The sequence below is a fragment of the Gallinula chloropus genome (assembly GCF_964237585.1).
Source record: "Gallinula chloropus genome assembly, chromosome: 1".
NCBI classification, from domain to species: Eukaryota; Metazoa; Chordata; class Aves; order Gruiformes; family Rallidae; genus Gallinula; species Gallinula chloropus.
This window is the reverse complement of record NC_140085.1, coordinates 20822002-20843863: the sequence shown is the minus strand read 5'-3', so window position 1 is coordinate 20843863 and position 21862 is coordinate 20822002.

Below are 21862 nucleotides of genomic sequence, written 5' to 3'. Positions count from 1 at the left end.
TGCATGACTACAGAATGTACTGGGGGTCATGTATCACAGGGACATGGGGGCGGGGGGCGGGGGGGGGGCATGGGGGGTGAAGATGGAGTGAGAAGGGCATTTGTTGGATGGAGGGGCTCCAGGAAGCTAAAACATCCTTGCACTGCAGCCCATGTGCTGCATTACTGAGCCTATATCCACCCTCCCTTGCATGCTGGATAAAGCTGAATTTTTAAAGAGGTTCCATAATCACCAAGTCTCTGCCTTTGTCTTACAACATTGACCTTCCCATTATTTTTCCTACCATCCTTCTACCTCCGCAAATATACCAGAGTTCCTCACCTTTCCACATCCTCCCATGCCTGGCTTTTCCACCATGGATAGGAAGCTGTGGGCCATGAAAAAACAACACTGTGGTGACAGCAAGGGCACAGGAGTAGGGGAAGCTGAAGACCAAGGAGCAGGTCCTCACAGAGATATGCCAGGTTACACAGGAAGGCCAGTGAGCCCCAGTTTCTAAGTCCAGCTTGGCCTGCCAATGCTCAGGGTGAAAAGCGTCTGAGAAACTGGCTGGGAGTGAAGGTGAAGCAGCATTACAGTCACCCACAGAAACAAATGGCAATAAGCAGGTAATCTTATTAAAGTAATCCTGGTCTTCTCACTGCATTTTGTTGCTGATGGGAATTGCTTTTGAAGTTAGATTATCATGCTCCTGAGGACATTTATTTTTTTGCTTTTATTATATTGGTACAGTCATTCTATTAATATTCATATATTATTTGGGCTTTGGAAGTGCTTACAGCTCCTAAAACAGATAGTATGTGTCTTAGTTGTTTATTCACAGTTAGCAGCCATTATGGTCTGCCAGAAAGGGCTAGGACTGGGAAACGGAGAGCAAGCCTGGCTCTGTGCACAGGGGGGCACAAGGTAAAGCAGGAAGAGGGAAGGGGAATTGCTTCTTCCCTGCTAACTGCTGTAAGACAGAGCAGGATTAACTTTTATGGGAAACTCTTACTATGTGTGTGCAGAAACAGCGCAACACTGGAAGGAGCAAAGAGCAAACCTACAGCCAGGCCCTGGAGGCAATGGAAAGAGAAACAACTTTTATTTTCCCTCTTGAGATTGAGGGGATCTGCACAGAACTTACCGTAACCCAGAAAAGAAGTCATGAAAACACACTGGACTCAGGGAAAGTCTGGAGAAAGGGATCAGTCCAGCAAAGGTGCTGTGAGTATATATACCCTTACTTGGTCTTACCTAGTGTAATTAACTCATTTTATTCCAATAGCTATCTGTCCACAGTATATAGAGCCCAGCATTCATGATACAAACCCTCGATGATGGTTTTTTTGTGTACTTGCTTCCAGGACAATGAGCAGGGGCATATACCTGGCTTAAGATCACTCACAACCTTGGAACAAGACAGGGCTGAGATTTATTTTGCACATTGCTCTACACAGCAAGAAAATCCTTGTCCTGAAGAAATCACAAGTCAACGCATTATAGGAGCTGCTATAAATAATGACAAAAATCTAATTAAGCCACGGGGTCAGTACAAATCAGGAAGGAAATAGTGGTCATGGTGAATTAAATAAAAACTAAATTGAGGGTGGGAAGGGCAGAGTGAAAGCCTGTTTTGACATCCAGAGGACTAAATTAGGCTTCTGTTCTGAAGGACTGATCCCCAGGAGAACTGGTGCCACCAGGCCAGGCTGATGCTAGAGAGTGGTTTTCATGGTCCAGTCTCACAAAGAGCATTGTCTCCTTGAGACCCCAGGGTGCAATAGGTGTGATTGTCTGGGAGGCTGAAGGGCTTGTTATTATCACAAAGGCAAGTAGGAAATGGTGGGATAATTTTTTAAAAGTGCAGCAGAAAAGAGCCTCAGAGGGGGGCTCACAAAGGTAGGATGACAATAGGAGGTTGGGTGGGTAAAGAACAAGCTGGAGTGCATGCCACAAAATGTACCTTTAACCTTTATTTCATCCTTCTTTACACACAAGTCAAATCTGAACACATTTTATTTAGCTTTTTTGTCCTTCCTCAAATATTATCCACCACTTACTGCTGTGTAGGTCCCACCCCCCACTTCTCATCACACCTTTTGCTGCCTTAGATTTACCCTCCTGTCATATTGTGGGCTGCCTTGCTAGTCCTGTCCCAGCATCTTGGATAAGGCAGAAGGTTATGGGCAGAGGTGGTTTTTGAAGTAAGTTAGGATTATTTGACTTGATTTGAAATCCCTATTATGTTTAGGGGTTTTATTAACATTATGGTTTCTGTTAAAAATGCATGGTAGCAGACTCAGATTAAAGGGTCTCCTTGGAAAAATATTTAAAACGTGACATAATGTACATTTTCCCCACTGGTTTCTATAGCAACAGCCTTTTCTTTGTACTCACAAAGAACTGAGAATTTGCAGGGGGCAGATGAGTAGCAGTGGCTCTGCCCTAGATCTTTCACCTCTGAGTCCTCTCCTCCCTTCAGTTTCTGTTACGTGGAGAAACCTTAGGTTACAGCAGATAGACCCATCTCATAGACCACTCAATACGCCTGGTAAAGCTGTGGGATGGATATGCTACCACAGATAAGTAATTACCACAGTGTGATTGTAAACTGGGCCACTGCTCCTGGCACAGTACCTGACATGGGGAATATACATTGCAAACTGCTACAAACCCATCTTCTGTACTCAGGTATGGTTAAAGACAGCATTGCCCGACTTCTTTCTACCCTGTGTCGTTACAGACCACCATCTGGCATGGTCAGAGCCTGAGACTTCCCAGAGAAACATTTCCTTTTGTTCTCATCAAAACATCAGCCAAAGACCTTTCCTTGCCCCTACCATCACTGGCCATTGCTAGCATGCAGAACCGCCCCATGTCCCAGGCATAATGTTCCTAGAAAGTTATTGACAGTTTGGAAGGAGGCCAAGGACTAGCAAAAATCCCACATTTTACGACCCTAGAGGGATTGACTTGTGTAAGCCTTAAGAAAAGTCTGAAAGGGATAATTCTGTGCCATGTATGTAAACAAAGTCTGAGAGAGGCTGGCTGAAACCCCCTAGATGCATTTGAAAGGTGGAAATGGCAACTGAGACAGCACTTTATTTAGAGTTGATCAGTGGGATATTTCAGTGGGAACAAGAGTATTAAGCAGGAAATCGTAGGTGAAAGAGCAGGGCAGAATTTAGAGGGGTGGAATCTACTGGAAAATTTTCCAAGGGATACCATGAAGCTCCCATTAGGAAAACACTGGGAAAATCATTGAAATCACATAACCCACAGGAGTAACTTGGTGTTGGCAGTTGGCTAGACTGGCTGAGCCAGCAGGTTATTTTGATCCCCCAGACTTGTTTCTGTGATGGAGCCTGGACCCAAGTCTGCTTCAAAGAAACTCCCTCAGACTTCTTGTCCTCACTGCATGCTCCCAACCCCCAACGTGGAGGGTTGGTAGTTCACTGGTCCCTTCCAGCCAGACCACTGACAATAGAGACAGGATTTCTTACGTCAGTCCCTGCTTTTCAGACTTTCCACAAAGAACCCTGGACCGTTTGCAGCAACAGCTTCTTTGCTGAATTGTCCATGAACGGTTTCTTGCGCATTTGTTTATTGTTCAAATGTATTTGAGGAATGATTTATGCAAACGTGTCCTGTGCTTTGGCTGGTTTGGATAACTGAGATTAGTTCAGATTAAACATGAAGACAAGGAGATAGGAGGTCACAGTGTTTCAGGACATCTTGTAGCATAGTAAAAGTATATAAATGAAAGAAAAAAATTAATTGAATATGTCCTCACATCACTCTGACCTAAAGGGAAGCAAATTCCCTCTGTCTAACCCATTCTTTCCCTCCAGGCTCTTAAAGGAGGGATTTCATATGGACTGTGTTTATTCAAGAGTGTTCTCTCACAAGCATTAGGCTTTCAGCAGTTAGTAGAACACTAACTCACACATGACAGCACTGAATATTATAGGTTGATTGTAGCAATATGTGGTGATTCTATATTTGAAAGTAAAAAAAAAAAAAAATAAGGAAATACAATTGTGATGAAATGGCAGGGGGTCAGGGGCAGGGAAGAAATTTCTAACTCCAAGAAACAATTTGTTCACACACTGAGACCTTATCTGGAAAACCACACAATTCTATTACACTGGGACTTGTGGTCTTTCTGTGTTAGACTGGGAACCAAAGCAACAGAGAAACTCAAGAGACACATTCCCAGACATGAAACTGGATCTTGCATTTCAGAGCTTGCTGTGACCAGTGCTGTGACAGTTCACACCTAGTTCCCCATTGTATTTGCAAAGATCATAAGAGCTTTAGAGTTAAAGTAAGTTTAACTTGCTAAAATAACTGTGTGTTAAGTACCACATGTTTCTGTCTTACTCTTCATTTCAGAGATCTAACAGCCCATAGGAGCAGCCCCACCAGTTTCCAACCTCTGCATAAATCAGCATCTTGGTTCCCTATCCCTGATAGAGGACCAATAGCACTCACGGGAGAGCCGAGAGAGGATAAACATTGTCTAGATTGTGAGGCACTTGGATACCGCAATGATGGATAAACACGTTAAAAGGTGAAGAGGCAGACCGGAAACAAACATCACCTCAATCAGGAGCTGAGCAGCTGCAGTGCCAGCTACACAGGAGAGAAATTACATTTTGCATAATCTCTGATTTCTGCACTACCTACGGTCCTGTTCTCGGCCTCTGCTGAGATGGCGAGTCCCCGGAGCCTCAGGATTAAAATTACACATTGGCTACCCTCTGCTCTTCAATCACTACATGCCCGTGTGCTAAACAGTAGTGTGCTGCAGAAGGGTTTTCACTCAGGGACCTCTGAATGGATGCACAGCACAACCTCTCCTTTCACTCTCTCTGCTAGAGAAATGAGAGCCTCAGGGAAACACAGCCTTGTTAAGCACAACCTGGGGGGCTAGAGGATGGCATAGGGAAGATCAGTGGCATTGCTTTTGGCAGGTCTGGGGCAGAATGTCTCATCTTTTCTGTCACAAAACAGTTTGTTCCTTGCTGAGTGGCTTATTGCCAAGGTAATAAATACAAGTTTCTAAAAGGAAGTAAAATAAAAAAGGAAAAATAAACACCATGCAACAACTTCTTCTGCAAATTGAGAGGAGACTTGCCTGAGGGAATGGATAAGGGGTGACAAGGATAACAGCTCTCTCATGGAGCCTTATTAGAGAGTGGACCAGAGCTTCTCGCAGATACTCTACGAGATGCTGCCATTTGGGACAAATCCAGATTGGCAATTATCAGAGAGAACAATCCCAGCTGGCCACAACACTGCCAAAAGCAGAAATTATCCCCTTACACAATGGCACTGACTCAGACTGCTTCCAACTTTTGTCAAGTTTGGGGCAGTTACACAAGGTCTGTCATTAGTCATGGTGGTATTTATTTGTATTATGGAGCCCTGCCCACAGAACAGTACCGGATTATACCAGTCAAAATACGAACGGACAACAAATAGAAAGTCCCAGTATACACAAAGACCGGGATAGTTAACTATCTGTTAACTAGTTAACATTAACTATGTCTGCCATACCCAACACGAGCCTCACAGCATCTGTTTTATACTATGGTGGCTACCTACCTGTTTCCTACCAGTGTCCTATCTGTAACCTAAAGTGAGAAAAGGCTGCCACATGAATCATTATAGACAGGCTTAGAGAGTTGGGCTTGTTCAGTCTGGGGAAGAGAAGACTCGGGGGAGACCTTATTGCAGCCTTCCAGTACCTAAAGGGGCTACAGAAAAGCTGGAGAGGGACTCTGTATCAGGGAGTGTAGTGATAGGACATGGGGTAATGGCTTTAAACTAAAAGAGTGTAGATTAACTTAGATATTATGAAGAAATTCTTTATTGTGAGGGTGGTAAGGCACTGGAACTGGTTGTCCAGAGGAGCTGTGGCTGCCCCATCCCTGGCAGTGTTCAAGGCCAGGTTGGATGGGGCTTTAGGCAACCTGGGCTAGTGGAGGGTGTCCCTACCCACGGCAGAGGGGTTGGAACTAGACTATCTTTAAGGTCCCTTCCAACCCAAACCTTTCTATGATTACTCTATCACTTTACTGATTAACATCTGAGAGCAAAATAGTTCTCCAGAGTCACTGTAGCTACTACATTGTGGTAGTAGCAGCACCAAGACCTAGTATAATTTAGTAGTGCTCTTCCATCAACTGGACTTACTGAAAAGGAGAAAGCAGATTTAAGGGTTATCTGCTGTTTCCAAAATACCCATGGGATTATTCTTTAAATATGTTTTTATTATTCTTGCACTGGTTCCCTGCAGTGGTTTCTAGCAGTCTTGCCAAAGAGAGGTCTCTTAGGTAGACAGAGCATCTTTGTGCTATGCTGGTGCTCCTGTGGTTGTGCAAGCCCCAAGCCAGCTGTGGCTCACAGTAGTTCGGGCTTAACTTACATACCACTATTGTGAAGCCTGAATCTGGGTGGGGCAAGGAAGTGAGGCAGCCATGCTGGCATTGCCATGTCATGGCAAAGGCCTGCTGACTGCTCTGTCCTTTAGAGACCAGGTGATGGTCTAGGGATATCTGCTTCTCTTCTGCCTGTGAGCCATGCCGGGACACCCCATAGCTCTCAGGGGAAAGAAACGGGTCATATCCTGCTGGGACCAGGGTGTCCACCCATCTCTGAAATACAAATTGATGGACCAGAAGACATTTTTTTTGGCCATTTACAGAATTTAAAGTTGAGGACAGTAAAAAAGCATGGTCAAGATTGAGATTCTTCTCAATGGCCTGTCCCTTTGTACTTCGGTAGCCCATGATCTCCCAGAGAGGAATACCTCTGGCACAGGTGTTGGCAAAACAGTTCACAGTATTCTAAAACTTTGCTTCCTCCCTCCACAGCATCATCGTTGGAGAAAAGTCTTCCCACAGATGTGTTATAGTTTTGCGCGGCTGTGTTCTGGTGGAGGAAGGGGGAGCTGCAGGGGTGGGTATTGCAAGAAGCTTTCTGTAGGCCCAACAGGGTAAACACCAGCTCACTCAAGGATGGAGTCATTGTTACCCCAGAAACTGGTATAGGTTGGGGACTGGTCTTTTGGAAAGCAGCATAGGTGCTGGGGGTCCTGGGCGTCCTGGTGGACAGCAGGATGGCCATGAGCCAGCAATGTGCCCTCCTGGCTAAGAAGGCCAATGGCATCCTGGGGTGTATTAGAAGGAGTGTGGTTAGTAGGTCAAGAGAGGTCCTTCTCCCCCTCTACTCTGCCCTGGTGAGACCACACCTGGAATACTGTGTCCAGTTCTGGGCCCCTCAGTTCAAGAAGGACATAGAACTCCTTGGAAGAGTTCAGCGCAGGGCCACCAAGATGATTAAGGGAGTGGAACACCTTCCTTATGAGGAAAGGCTGAGGGAGCTGGGCCTGTTTAGCTTGGAGAAAAGGAGAATGAGGAGTGACCTTATTAATGTTTATAAATATGTCAGGAGGATGGAGTCAGGCTCTTCTCAGTTATGGCCAGCGATAGAACAAGGGGCAACGGGTGCAAGCTGGAGCATAGGAAGTTCCATGTGAATAAAAGGAGGAACTTTTTAACTGTGAGGGTGACAGAGCACTGGAACAGGCTTCCCAGAGAGGTTGTGGAGTCTCTTTCTCTGGAGACATTCAAAACCTGCCTGGATGTGATCCTGTGCGATTTAGTCTAGGTGATCTTTCTCTGGCAGGGATGATCTTTCAGTCTGGGTCTGAGAGACATTCTATGATTTATGACTGCACCCCATAGCAGTGACCCACTCTGGGGCAGCTGGTGAAGAGTTGAAGCCCTGTGGGAAAGGACTTACATTGGAGAAGTTCGTGGAGGCCTGTCCCCCGTGGGTAGGACCCCATTCTGCAGCAGGGGAAGAGTGTGAGGAATGCCCCTCCCCAGCCAAGAAGGAAAACAATTCATGAGAAACTGACCAAAACCCCCATTCACCCAGTCCTTGCTCCTCTCTGTGCCACAATGCAGGGGAAGAAGGGAATGAAATCATGACTAAAGTGAAGTCTGCTAAGAAGGGAGGGGTAGGGGGAGGTGCTTTAAGATCTGGTTGTACTTCTCATTATCCGACTCTGGTCTCACTGTGTCCAGTGTAGTGTAATAAATTAGAAAGTTTTCTTTGTTCTGGGTTGAGTCTGTTTTGCCTGTGACGCTGATTGTGCGATGATCTCTCCCTGCCCTTATCTAGACTCCATGTCCAGCTGAAAAGGGGAGTGATAGAGAGACTTTTGTGGGAATCTGGGCTCCAGCCAGGGTCAAACCATCACAAGATGGTGACACAGAGTTCACCTTCTGGAAAGCACCCCAGAAGCAGCAGCAGGACACTAGTGTGCTAGACAGTGAGCAGATGCCTAAGAAGTGAATGCCCTTGGTGGAAGGGAGACCCTTAGGGATGTTTTCTATCCCTTCATCTTGGGACTTGACACATGTCCCCCAGCACATTTTCTTGTCAGGCAAGAATTCTGCCAAATTGTGTGAAAACACCTCATTAATTAAGAGGCCGTAAGTTTTGTTGATTTTCTATGAGACTTCAGACTCTGAATTGACTTTTTAAAATGAGATGAGCTTAGGCTCACTTACGCACTTTCTCAACTTTATCAGGATTGGTTGCCTGAAAAGGGAACATTTAAGGACTGAGATTCATCAGGAGGAAACATTGTTCTGAACTACATTTCCACTGAGAGAGAAAAGAAAAAAATAAGTGATTTTGCATGAGATGTGCTTGAGTAGAGAAGGTTTTCTTAGTGAAACAAGAACTTTCTGAGAGGCCCTTTCTGCTTTACCGCTCATTTACATTAGAAAAAAGGGAAGCTTGCTGTATCTTAAAAGAACTGAGAGAAAGAATGTATTCCAGAGTGAAAATTTGGTTTTGCATTTTTTCCCCACAGTATTCTTTGTAAACCAGGAATTAAAGCAAAAGACACATTGGAGGTCCAAACATAATCTGTCATCTGTGCCCCCTCCTGGGTATGGCTGGGTCTGTGTTCCTTATGTCTAGCTTTTCCCTGACTGGCTAGAGGACAATCTGAAGCAAGGACGTAAAAGATCCAGTTTTTGACTAGAGGTGTGTGGAGTGCTCCAAGACTTCAAGACAGTAGGAAGAACAGCATTCATGAGTGGGAAAATTATCTCTAAATTAGCTCCAAGTCTTGTGTCAGCTGATACTCTTCTCTAGAATTGCCCTTTCCTCTTCTGTTTCTCTCCAGCTTTTCACAAAAAGTCAAGACAGGGAAAGATAGTGCCTGCTATTTCTAGCCCTCCTAAACTTCAGGTAAAGGCTTCCTCTTTTTTTGTCTCACCCAAAATCAAATTCAAACCAAATGGCTTTGTTGAACTGTTTCTACACTGCGAGGTACTCCCCATTTTGTATGCCAGCCCTCATGCTCTGACTGTCCTCACCACCCGCATATTGATACAAACTGCAGTGCTGTGCTGGTGCCTGCTTGATGGGTTTTAGCCTATGACATTGCACATATGCTCAAGGCTGCTACCAGGGTCTCCACAGATGAGCCTATTCCCTTCTAGCCCTTTTAGGGAGATGGCCCCACATACCTCTAGTCAAAAACTGGATCTTTTATGTCCTTGCTTCAGATTGTCCTCTAGCCTGTGGTGTGCTCCAACAGATGCATGGTGTGCACCAACAAGTCCATTGTGGGGCATAGCTACAGACCATCCCAGAAATAAGTGTACAGCCAGCTAAAATTACTTCAAAGTTGTAAATGAGAAGTCAAAAAGAGAACAGTGTGGAAGCTATGCAGTGCTGTGCAAGATTTAGTGAATAAACTGTGCCACGTTCATGCAGCTTGATCCTGGGGTCCATACAGAAAAGCACAACTGAGTCCAGAGCTTGGGGTCAGTAGCCTCAAAAGGACCAAAGTATGTTGGCACCACGCTAACAAGCTAGCAGGGTAACTTTAGGGACACACTGGTCTTTGACATCATGCCAGCAAGGCCACAACCTCACAAAAGCCTGACGCATGATAACTGGTCCAGCAGTTGTCCGCTGTGACAGGAAACGTCAAAGTGGACCATGCCTTGACATGACTCCAGCTGAATATGGGCATTTAGCCAGAATCTGCTCTGTGGTGGGATGTACTGCCTGCCTGTTAGCCAGGAGGGGCAGAGAGGGAGCAGTTGAGTGTATCAAAAAAGGTCAGGCCAAGAGGCAGCAAGAGTCAGTGTTCAGGTTCCCCCAAAACAGCTAGAGTCAATTTACCTTCTGGAGCCTGGAAGAGTGTGCAGGAGCTGGGAAAAATGAAGCAGGCATAGTCGTCCTCGGGTGAAGTCTGTCCTGTGGACAGGAAATGTTTCTTAGGGATAGTTTTAAAAGTTCCATTTTCTGCCTCTGCTCCAGAGGCCAGAGACAAGAAGCCTGACTATTTTTAAAGATAAGTTTGACGCATTATGAAGGAGCTTGTGTGACATGATAGGCTGTTGTGGTCAGGAAATGGACACCCTGACCCAGGAGAGGCATTCCAGTGCTGCACTCCTGCTCTCGAGATCTGGCCATCTGCAGGCTTCTCTCTCTTTCTCAGGAGACAGGAAAAGAGAAGAAAGCCTTTCGTTTCAACTCAAACAGAAGTAATTCTAAGGAAAACAGGAGATTCGGAGAAGCAAACTCAGATGAACAAAAAAAAATCTGAGTATGCTGATGTCCCCTTAAACTAACTGACCAGTAGTGTTATTCCTGGGGTCTGAGGTTTGACATCAAGTGAGCAGTAGTAGTTGGGCACCAGTAGCTTATGACTTGCTGGATTGATATGAAAGTACCAGCCCTTGTGAGGTAGCACAGATGCCTGTGCCTCCAGATCAGCTGTGAGAGTGTGTTGCCAGGGTGAACCCATACTAGCATGTAATCTAATGCAAGCCCAAAAGCTGAAAGTGTTAATCTTCAGTGTTAACCAATGACAGTGGAAACTAATACCCCAAAGATCTGCTCTTCTATATCTGACCAGGAAACTTGAGAAGCTGAACAGCAGTTGAAGTGGCAACTTATCTGTTGGAAGTACAGGTCTCATCCTTGGCTAGAAGTCTTGAGTTCCCTCCCCAGCCTGGGGAGCACAGGTTCCCAGCTCCTGTCTCCTCACAGAAACAGCAAATGCACATTCAGGCAGAGGGACACTAAGAAACAGAAGTCACCAAGAAATCTGTGAGGCTTTCCCACTTGGGTAATTATAGTCTCTGGTGTTCCCCTGCTAGAAGGTGGAGCGACACAAGCCTCTGCACTGCAGATACTGAATGGGAGATTCCTACCTACTGCTGCTTTTGCTCCCCTCCAGCAGAACTTAAGCTGCCTCCATTTTCCCTTCTTTGGTCCATTGTCACCTCTCACCCTGACCCAGAAGGGCTTTGAGGTAGTGGTAGTTGTGTTAGAGGGCTGACAAAATCAAATAAACGCTCAAAGGCAAGAGGCAATCTTGGCTGTGACTATATTAATAAATGAAATGGTGTCAGGGCGTGCTTCTACACTCTAGAACTGAATCACCCACTCTGTTCAACTTTGTACATTCCCTGTCATAGTTGTGGCCCAGACCAAGGCACATCCTCCCAGACAGTTTTCTCAAGCAGTCTGTGCTTTAGGCCAGGCCAGGAACAATTCTTCACAAGGAGTTCACAGGCAGCCACCCACTTCTAGAGGGTAATGAGGTTTAATGGAGTGAATCCAGACCTTTCCATTCCAGCTGGTTTCAGCACCAGAGAAAGATCCTGCATTTAATTTTCTAGTACAACTGTACCGTACTGTACCATTCAAGGAAAAGGGTAGAAAAGGTTATAGGGTTGGAAATATCTCTGATGTAACCTGCTCATAGTGTGAAATAAAATAAGCTTTCACATATCTTCAACAAACAGAGCTGTGGCCTCTTCCTCCAGCTCTATCTCTGCTTACAAAATGACCCATTGGCAAACTAGTACAGGCATGAAAGTCACCCTTTTGGAAGGTACTGCAGAGAAGTAGCAGTACATTTCTGTATCTAGGTCTCCAGAGTGGCAGAAAAAAAAATGGTGAGGAGGGAAGGAAGACTGATCAAAAATAAAAGGAAATTAAGCGTGAGGGCAGGTCACACATTGCCCTGCTGATGCCATGCAAAAAGCCTAAATGTAGTTGTAAGTGAAGTTACAAACCTTCAGCTCCATTCATCTTTTACATCAGAAGTACTTGGAGCACAACAGCAGTAAATTAGTGCCAGCTCTCCTGCTGAGATAATTCAAAGTATCTTTCCCTGCCCAGCGGGGCCTGATTTTTCATGTGAATTACATATTGTGATTAATATGGAGGCATTTGCTCATTTAATGGGGGAAAGAAAAAACCCATAAAACCTTTACCAAATAGGGCTTTTGGGAGGAAGACTTGCTTTGCTTGTTCTTCTCCACTCAGTGACCTAGTAATTCCAATAAAGAACTGCAGCCAGCGATGGACAATGACACAGAGAGATCGATAGATCCACTCTATTTCACCCTCACATACCTATGGGGGTACATGTACATTCTGAGTGAGGCTTGTCAGTCACCTTGGTGCTTGATATTGTCCTTACCTCCCACACCACTGATTAGTGTCACTCACCGACCCAGCAGAGAGGGCGCGGAGGCAGATTCTGTGAGCAGTAAGAAACGTACTTCAAATCAAACCTGTGAAATACAGCCCAAGATTCATGCCATGTAGGTGGAGGGGGGAGGAGAGGAAAACATCCTTCCCTTGAAGGACTCATGGCTGCTTTTATTTCTTGTAAAAAAAAGAAATTATCTAGTTTACTAGAGGGGAAGAGAGAAGCTAGGTTGATTTTAGGAGCACTGTGTGATATCTTGGTGATGAAATGATTCAGGGTCAGGGGGTGGGGGAATATACTGGGAAATTATGCTACTTGCGGGGGGTCCCTGTGAAGGCCAGCGATCAATATCCATCTGTCAGAGATAGCTAGATTGCCTTTATGGGATTAGCTCCACGTGGCAGAAGCTTAAGATACTCTGCAGTATGATGCAGAGGTAGGGAAGGAAGGGGGAGGGAGGTGGGAGGCTGGATTTCATGTCTGCATGTTGACAACCAACATCTTGGAAATTTGATGCAGAAGGCTTTTATTAAAGATTGGTCTAAGGGGAGGTGACATGCAACAGTTGTGCTGAGCTGCAAAGATCTGAACTGGAATCTCTACAAAGCCTGAGCCTGGGAATTGGACCTGTGGTCACTATCCTGTGAAAGGGTTGGTTTGGATTGTACGGAGTTGGCAGGGGCCTGGGAGGGTCCCCATTTAAATCTGGCTGAAGACGAAGAGCAGAAATGTACACCCTGGACTGGGGTGTCACAGAAATATCCGTGTTGCTTAGCAGTCATTCAGTGTGTTTGGAGTCAGGAACTTTTGGAACAAGAGGATGGAAAGTCATGACTGCAAAGGGGCAGATTCAACTGTATGGTATCAGTTCCACCTTTTGAAAACCTAGGCTATTAATATTGCCAAGATAGACACTGTGAGGCTCAGGAATGCTTGAGAAAGGGTACAGGGAAGTCCAAATACCAATCCCAACAGATACATGAAAGTCAAAATATAGTGGCTATGCCGGCTGCTGAGCACCCACCACTTCTACTGATGGCAGTGAGATCAGGATGGAAGAAGGGAGAGGTTTGTGATCTTGTTGGACTGGGCTTTTAAAAAAGCCCTATCATTAGAGGATTGTGATCTTTGACATCTGCGGGATGAGGAGCATGGAGAGGTTGATTTTGCTGTCGGAATGGAATAGTACTGAGGGCAGTAGCTGCTCTTCCAGTCATGACCCCCCAAACCAATGACTGTCAGAAGCCCCAGCCAGCCTCAAGGCTTCTGGCGGAGGCGAGGTCAGTGGCACAAGCAGGTCTGCCTTGTATCTATCCAGCAGACTGCTGCTCAAGGCAGCTGCCTGTCCTGCCAATACCCAGATCCACCTCGACTTGCTTTTCCTGTAAGGCCTGTAAAAGCAATAGATCCTGTACTCTATCAGCCCTTTGCAGCACCTAGCACATGGGAATCCAACCCCTCCTTGGGGCTAACTACAGCTCACAAAGTCATTGCTACCATTAAAAGGCCATTATCTGACTACATACAATTAGGGATTATAGCACAGGTTGATTCTGCACCCTCTGAAACTGCTAGCAAAGCCCTTCTGGGGAAGGAGTCCTTTTTAAAGCAGGGATGGGGTGCTCCGTATGACATTCACACTTTAAGGAGATCATCACTTCACTGTCAAACAAAAGCCATACAGCTGGATTGCATACACAAACTAGTCTGTCCAGAAATAATGTCCAATTAAGGAAAAGTATGTTTTCAAAAGTAATTTTGTTTCCTAATGTTTATAAGCTTGTTTTTTGGATTTGTTTTGGGTTTTTGTTTGGTTTTTTTTAAACTGAATGTTCATGTCAGTCAATTTGGGATTGGTCTGTTTTTAACTGAGTTAGTAAACTCCTATACACCAAACCCCCATGTAGAAAGAACAGCCTCTGCTATTTGTTTTTGGTTTTGTTTTTTTAATAGGAGAACAACTATCACATTTTCCACTCCATCTTTTGCCTCAAAGCCTTTCATGCCATTGTAATTCAATAGATCTAAGATCTGCTTTTAAGGAAGCTGTAGAGGCTCAGAAGACCTCAAAAACAGTCTCTGTGAGATCTTACCAGGGCTGTTAAGGATGGTAAAGTGGTAAGTTTTAAGATGAGATTAGTGCAATGATCTAGTTTACACACCTTAAGAAAGTACATCCAGAAGTCCTGGCATCAACTAAATGACCTCTAATGAGGAAAAAAGGCTGAGAGTTCACAAAGCAGATCCTTCTTGCCAGCATAGATGACTGCAGTCCTCACACTTAATCATTTCTTGGAGGTAATGAAGACAACAGGACACACGGAAAGAAGAAAGCAAAGCTTCTTGGAGTGAGTGGGTGCTGGGCAGGTCTGGCTGCTTGAGGTGTTTGGGCGCCACATTCTCCTTCTGTAAATCCTCACAGAGAAATGTGCTTTGCAAGAGGGCAGTACTTGTGTTGTCCAGCTGTTTTGGCAACAGGTTCCACTGGGACTTCAAATCTTTCATGTTTCTTTGTTCCACAGAGACTAGTGATGTGGGTGCCTGCCAGAACCAGAGAATGAAGGAGGGGAGATTCAGTTCACCTTCACCACACTTAATATGGATTTGAGCCAGTCTGGATCTCAGCCTGCTGACCCTCACTGTGGGTGCTCCCTCCTGGCTGACCACCTTGCAAATATTGCAAGGGAGGTAAAGGAAAAGCACACTGCCGGCAACCTCACAAATGTTTAGGAGTCTTCAAACTGATAGGAAACCATTACCCTAAAGTCAATCAGCCTCCTAAAATCCTTGCTGGGCTTCTGTTTCATCAGAGCTGCTCCACTGGGGCTGGCATGCAGCAGAGGAGCTCCAGCTGTGGCCAGTAGGGATGTCTAGGCAGCCGAGGGACAGGGCAGTACCTTTTCCCCTGCCAGGGCTTGCACTGAGAGTTTCTCACACACCTCATCGCACCTCCATCACTGCTGGCAGCCGGGATCACTGCACAGCCCCTCCTCCCTTGCTCAGAGACGGCTGCAATAGCTCCCCGGAGTGTCTCTGGAAGAGGTTAGGGAAAAAAAAAAAAAGAGATAAAAAAAAGGCGGGGAAAAAACCTACAAAAAGCTGTGCTGACAGACCAACAACTGGGAGAATGATCTGGCTGCTGCGGGTTGAGGGCCTAGGCGGGCCTGGTACCCTCGGGCGCCATGGCTTCCCACCAGGATGGCTGTGGTGGAGCCGCAAGGTGCCAGGACGCCATCTTGTGGCACCTACCCGTGGCAGTGCAGCCAGGCAGGGAGCGGCTTCCACCCTGTGCCCTCCCAGGTAAGCCCTGTGCGCCTCGTCCTCCCTCGCTGGCTGCTGGCTGCCCACCTCGGTGCAGGACAGGTCCTAAGGCCATCCTTCCCCCAGGGTGCAACCAAAATGCAAATTTCTTCGCTGAGGGACTGGATTATTTGGGGAGGGAATAGTTGCAACACCAATGAAGGGCTCTATCCTTTTAGTGGCAACGGAAAAAGCTGTGATCACATCTGGGTTGAAAGTCATCCCCTGAAATAAAGCACCTCAAGACCATGTGCAATTCAGGGTGAAAAGGTGCCTTCCTCCCATCCTTTTTGTGCCCCAAGCCAGGGAAGTGCAGCTGTGCAAACGTGGTGGCTTCTGGGCACCCCCTCTGCTTGCCAGGACTGCATTTCTTCCCACAAGGCTGAGCACAGCACACAGCTCCCAGCAGCCTGGCTTTTCCAGTGGACTAGGGAGGACTTTTCTGACAAAAATGGTTCAAATTACCAAATGTTGGTTCATTAAACATCATGCATTTCAAGGAAAACTGCTTTAACCACTGTGAAGCACAGTGGTTTGCTGGTAACCAAAACCCTGAGTAAACAGTCCTTTGCTGTGTATGCCAGGAGGGCAAGTTCTCAACTGAGAAATTAGATAGTGGTAAGGTCTTTGCCTGTGGGCAGCTTGCCATGGAACTGTGACAGGAAGGTTTCCATGGCCCAGCATGGAAATTCTAGTCAAAGCAAAAGAGAAGGCAAAATGAAAGTTCCTGCGAGCCATCATTTGGCAGATATTGTCCTCTCTGTTCACCTCAGGGTCCTCAGCCAACATTCAAAGAAATTATGAGGATCCCAAAGTTCAGGAGGACAAGATGGTGAAAATGAGTTCTCAAGATTTATTCTAAGGAAAGCTCTGAAAGTGCATCAGAACTGTACCTTCATCTTTGAATGAATTGATCCTGACTTTCTTAGTCATTAGACAAAGTGCAATGAGTCAAGGCTGAGAGATTAATACCACTTACAATTGAAAGTTTCTCTTCCTAACAAGTGCTTTGATGCTGTTTGGTTTAACTGCAGACTTGGCAATCCAATTCATCAAAACTGCTGAATGGAGTTGTGAGAGTATCAACCACAACATCGTATGTATAACTCAACCTCCACAACAAGACATTTGTGTTTGCCCCGGCACTTTTGGTGTACTTTATGAGTGTAGTTATCTTCTTTGATTTGTTTGGGTTTTTTCCTAGCTCTTCTTGTAGAAGTTTGTTTCAAATTCTTCAGGGAAGGCAAATACACTCCTGCCTATAGGTTTCCGAGCTGGTACTGCTGCTTCTACCAAAGAACATAATTTAGCCTAAAGAGCTGCCCCCTATCAAAGCAGGATTTGAGTACGGTTTAGCCTCTCTGAGAGGTTACAGTTCTCCTAGCCCATTCCTGTATGGAATGGCATCAGGTATGATACCCTTTAGAGAAAATATCTCTCCTTTTGTTGCCTCTTCATATCACAAATTCTTTTTTTTTTTCCTTAAAATCTGAGAGAATTAAGGAAATTGCAACATTCATTCCATAATTCCCCACAGAAGAAGCCTTGGAACTTTCTATTTCTGTTCTTTATGACATCAGTGAAAATGGTCCCTGGACAAGTCCTGGTAAGATCCTTTATAAGGTCTCTTGTGCTCTATGTCCTGCAGAGTGATACACAGATATGCATACGCACTCTGGCATAGCTAGATTAACCTCATGTCTTGGAACATCACAACTCCTTGTTTATTTTCCTGTACCTTGAAATGATCACATCCAATAGTCAGGCACATGTTTTGAAAACATAAGGAGCTGTTCCACATCTCCAGCTTTGTCTGCATCCAGTGCTCTCTTCTCTCCAAGTTAACACAAATGACAGTCACAGCAGTGCTACATATGGCCTCTCTGATATTAAACTAGAAAAATAGGTTGTGGGGGTGTTTTTTCTTTAGAAAGTAGTAAAGATCTTCTGTAACATCTAAGGTCATCTTATCTGTCCTTCAGTACAGCACAGACAAATAATTTCCCTCCTGTATACTTTGAATTGACTTCACAATTGATCAGTTGTTCAGTGTTACACTTTTTATCAGCAACTGAACTGAGATATGTGACAGTCTTCATCTCCTCCCCTGACTGCTCTGAAATCAAGCCAAGCTGTTTCTTATCCAGACACTTTCTACCTGCTTGAATCAGTCTTTGAAGTCCTTTGTGTCATGGTGCCTATTCCTACAGATACAGTGTGTTGTCTTTCATGACCACTCAAAGGAGTTGTGTGGATAACAGGTAGATCCATTCAACTACATTTTGTGAGTGTGTTTTGTGACTGGTGTTGCTTCAGTACAGTTTAAAGCTGCGTTGAGTGCACAAGGTTGTGTAATGAAAAAATGTCACCTTACCTAGTGCAACAGGACATGGCCTTTGGAAGCAAAGGAGCCAAAGTCTGTCTTCTGGTGAAGTGAATGGCCTTTCCTGGACCAGGGTACACCTAGAAGAGAAACAGCTGGAATCAAAACTGCATTTCAGGCAGGCTATGCTTACATGTAGCTTTTCTTGAAGGACATTAGAAGCTGCTCTACAAAACTGTACATGGTCATCTGTAACAGTTATGTTAGTGCCAAGGTGAGCCTCCAGCAGAAAGTGGGCAGATAGCTTAAGGAATGACAGCCATGCTCATCTCATTGTTTCACGTTTGTGGGGAGTGAAGCCCCTGTAACATTACTAGCAGATTACTTTTACCTTATTGATAAACGGTCATGATGCAACCCTCACTGGCAAGAACAAGCCAGCTCTGTCTTTCTGTGGAACAGGGACTATTCATATTTGGTGTCTTGTGCTTTGTCTAAACACACTGTCAATCCTCCACCAATTATAATAAAGTTAATAAAACAGATCAAAAGCCCTTCATTGAGAAAGAACATTTTTTTCTTTCCTGTTCAGACAAATGATGTTTTGTGGAAGGCTGGGACAGATGCTGTGTAATGAAATTACAAAGCCAGTAGTCATCATTTCTGACATAGCCCATTGCTGTGTCTGTGATCAGGAGGCAGATTGAACCTGAAGATGCAAATGTCCTTCCCCTCACCCCAATTCTCATTCCAGCATCTAACCAGATGTCCAACATCTGGCTAGATGTTGCTGCGTGAGCAGCTGCCTCACACCTGGGACATTGGGCAGTAACAGTTATCTGAGTGGGTGAGGGAGTCTGAACCAGGAGTCCCAGCTGAATAACTGTCTTGGTTTGAAAAGAATTTTAGGATTTGCAAGCGGGGTTTGGAGGAAGAAGTCCCTATTACTTGGATCAAACAATATCTCCTCCAGTAATGCAGGTGACAACATCCAAGGAAATAAAGAGAAGAAAAATTAACTAATTAATGTTCTTCCTGCCTTTGTTTGCATAGGAAGAATTTGCTTCCATTACTATCCAGAATTCTTATTAGTACTCCATGGTTTCCAACCAGGCTATTGTCCAAGCAAAGAAACACTGCACTTGGCCAGCTGTGACACAAATCAGTCTAGTGCAGAGGATGAGAGTTTAAAAAAATGGTTGGCAACAACAAAAAACCAACCTGTAAGCATTTCAGCAGTTTCTCCTATGAAACTTCTGGGCTGATCCCCTCTGAATTCCTGCAACACTTACCCACCCATGGAGCCATAAAGTTCATGTTTAACCACCACTTGCTGAATTGAGAATGAGTTTACTGCTGTTAACTGAGGATTGAGGCCACATGGACTTAGCCATGACATCTTTGAGGATGCAGAAGTAGGCCATGAGAACAGCAGTGTCTCCTCCTTGCATTCTCCTCCCCGGAGGAGGAGAAATGAGAAAGAGTAAATATGAAGCAGGGAACACAAACTGCAGCACGGCTTTCCCAGAAACCTAGCCTCCCTCCAAGCCCCAAACCACCAAGAAAGGAACCGAAGCCCATCTTCACAGGACAGGATTTGGGTAGCTGTCGCTGTTGGGATGGAGGCCAGCCTTTGAGCAGCAACACAATGAGGTCATGTTGACCCACTTCCATGGATATCTGCTTCTACTACATCTGCTGCAGGGAATTGCAGTTTGAAGACTTTGCACTTTAAATAAATCAGCTATTTCCACACAAGGGACCAGTAAAAGGGGCTCATACTGCAACTGATGAATTGATACAGAGCTGGTTTCTCAGTTTCTACTGCATCATGAGCAAAATGAAATGAGTGGTCCCAAGCCTGTGCTGAAAAATGTTCTGTATGAATCCAGGGCTTTGAGAGAACTCACGCCCTCTGAAATGAAGGAGCGTTGAAAGGCTGTGTACCTTTGGGGCTCCAGAACAAAACATTTAGTGCTGTGTACTAACTATAGGCTTTGTGCTGTACACACATACACACACCCACACACACTCTCACTCATCACAGACTTAATTGTAAGCTAAGCACTCCCAACAGGAATGAAATTAAATGCCTCAAGAAAGGTTATTCCTTAAACTTATTTCAAAGATACTCAATGCTCTACCCTCAAGACATAAGCAATGTATGTTCTCTCTCTCTTTCAATATGTACTCTCAAGTATGTATTATCTCTTATCTCACCAACACCAGTACTTGAAAGGATGATGTACTCTGCAACACTTATTTAGTCTGTTTGGGTCTATTTCCAATGTTGAGAGGCTCTAACACACTTTTCTTCACAGATACAATTAACCCCTTTTCTGCTGAGGTGGATGCAGTGTTGTCCATCTTCAACCTGCCTGTAGATGGAAATAACAGTAATCACTTCCATTTCAATCTGTTTTTCCCCACTGTATGTTGCCAGAAGGATTGGAAGTGAACACTTCTCAGCTCTGAGCCACTATGTGTACGAATGAGGACATGATGAAATTACAAGAGGAAATGTTTCTCAACCATCATACATGAGATCTGTAAATTCCTTCCAGTCTGGCACAGCTGCAAGCTATCCTCAGAACAAAGCGATGAGGAAAGTAAACCCTCTTTCTTCTGTTGCACTAGCTCTCTTCCATAGAGAATTGTGAGTGTGGGTAGATCCAGATGTTGCTGTCAGTGAGGTCAGAGATGAAGTTGCAAGCACAACTCACAGGAAAAAAAAAAACCCCAAAACTCTCTGAACACCATATAGCATGCTCTCACATAGGCTGTTGATCCCAAACAGATCCTTCATGCCTAATGCTAGACACTGAAGTCTTTTCTCCCTCTTCTCCCCATTTCTAAAGAGACTCCTTTTGGGGAAGGAGCAGTCCCATCAAGATAGTAACAGCCTCAAATGTATATAAGGAACCCTAGACACCCACGTCAGGCAGGGTTTTTAACTAGCCACACTGTTGGATGGAACTGCATTGTTTGGAGGTCAGATGTAGGCAAAGTAGGACTGGTTTCTGCCAGATCAGGCAGAGGACGGGTCACTTCGGAGGACTACAAATTAATTCAGGCAGAAGAACAGCCAAGCTGGTGGAAAATCAAGGCATAGCAGAGGCAGAACATCAGAAATCACAGAAGGGGTTACAGATGAAAATGTAAGCATGTAAAGAATTACACAGCAAGATTTGAGGTTTGTGCATTCAGATTTAGGGACCTCACTTCTGCCAGTAACCTGTTTTAGATATTTACATCCTTTATTATCTCAGTCCAGGGCCTTTTTCTTTGGAAGTGAGAAGATCATGTCCCAAGTGATACCATTGTTCATTAATCTCCAAAGTACTTCATTCCAAACTCAGCCCAAAGGTCTTAACACTGTTTTGCTTTGTACACAGCATCTGTAATCTATCTGGGTATTTACACCACACCACTGTTTCAACTGAACATCTACATACAGGATGTCCTTTGACAACTGCTGAAATGCAACCACATCAAAGCAAGAGCTGCTTACTGGCAGATGGCACAACTTCACATGTCTTCCTACACAAGAAGCTCACAAATATCCCCTGTCATGCAGCTGGCAGCCTGGTCTAGCGGATAGGTGACTGACCAAAGCATGAAACCATGGATGTGCTGGCTCTGCCTCAGTTTACCTGCTGTAAAATGGGGCTAATTTCACAGTACTGTAGGTGGATAGCACAGGC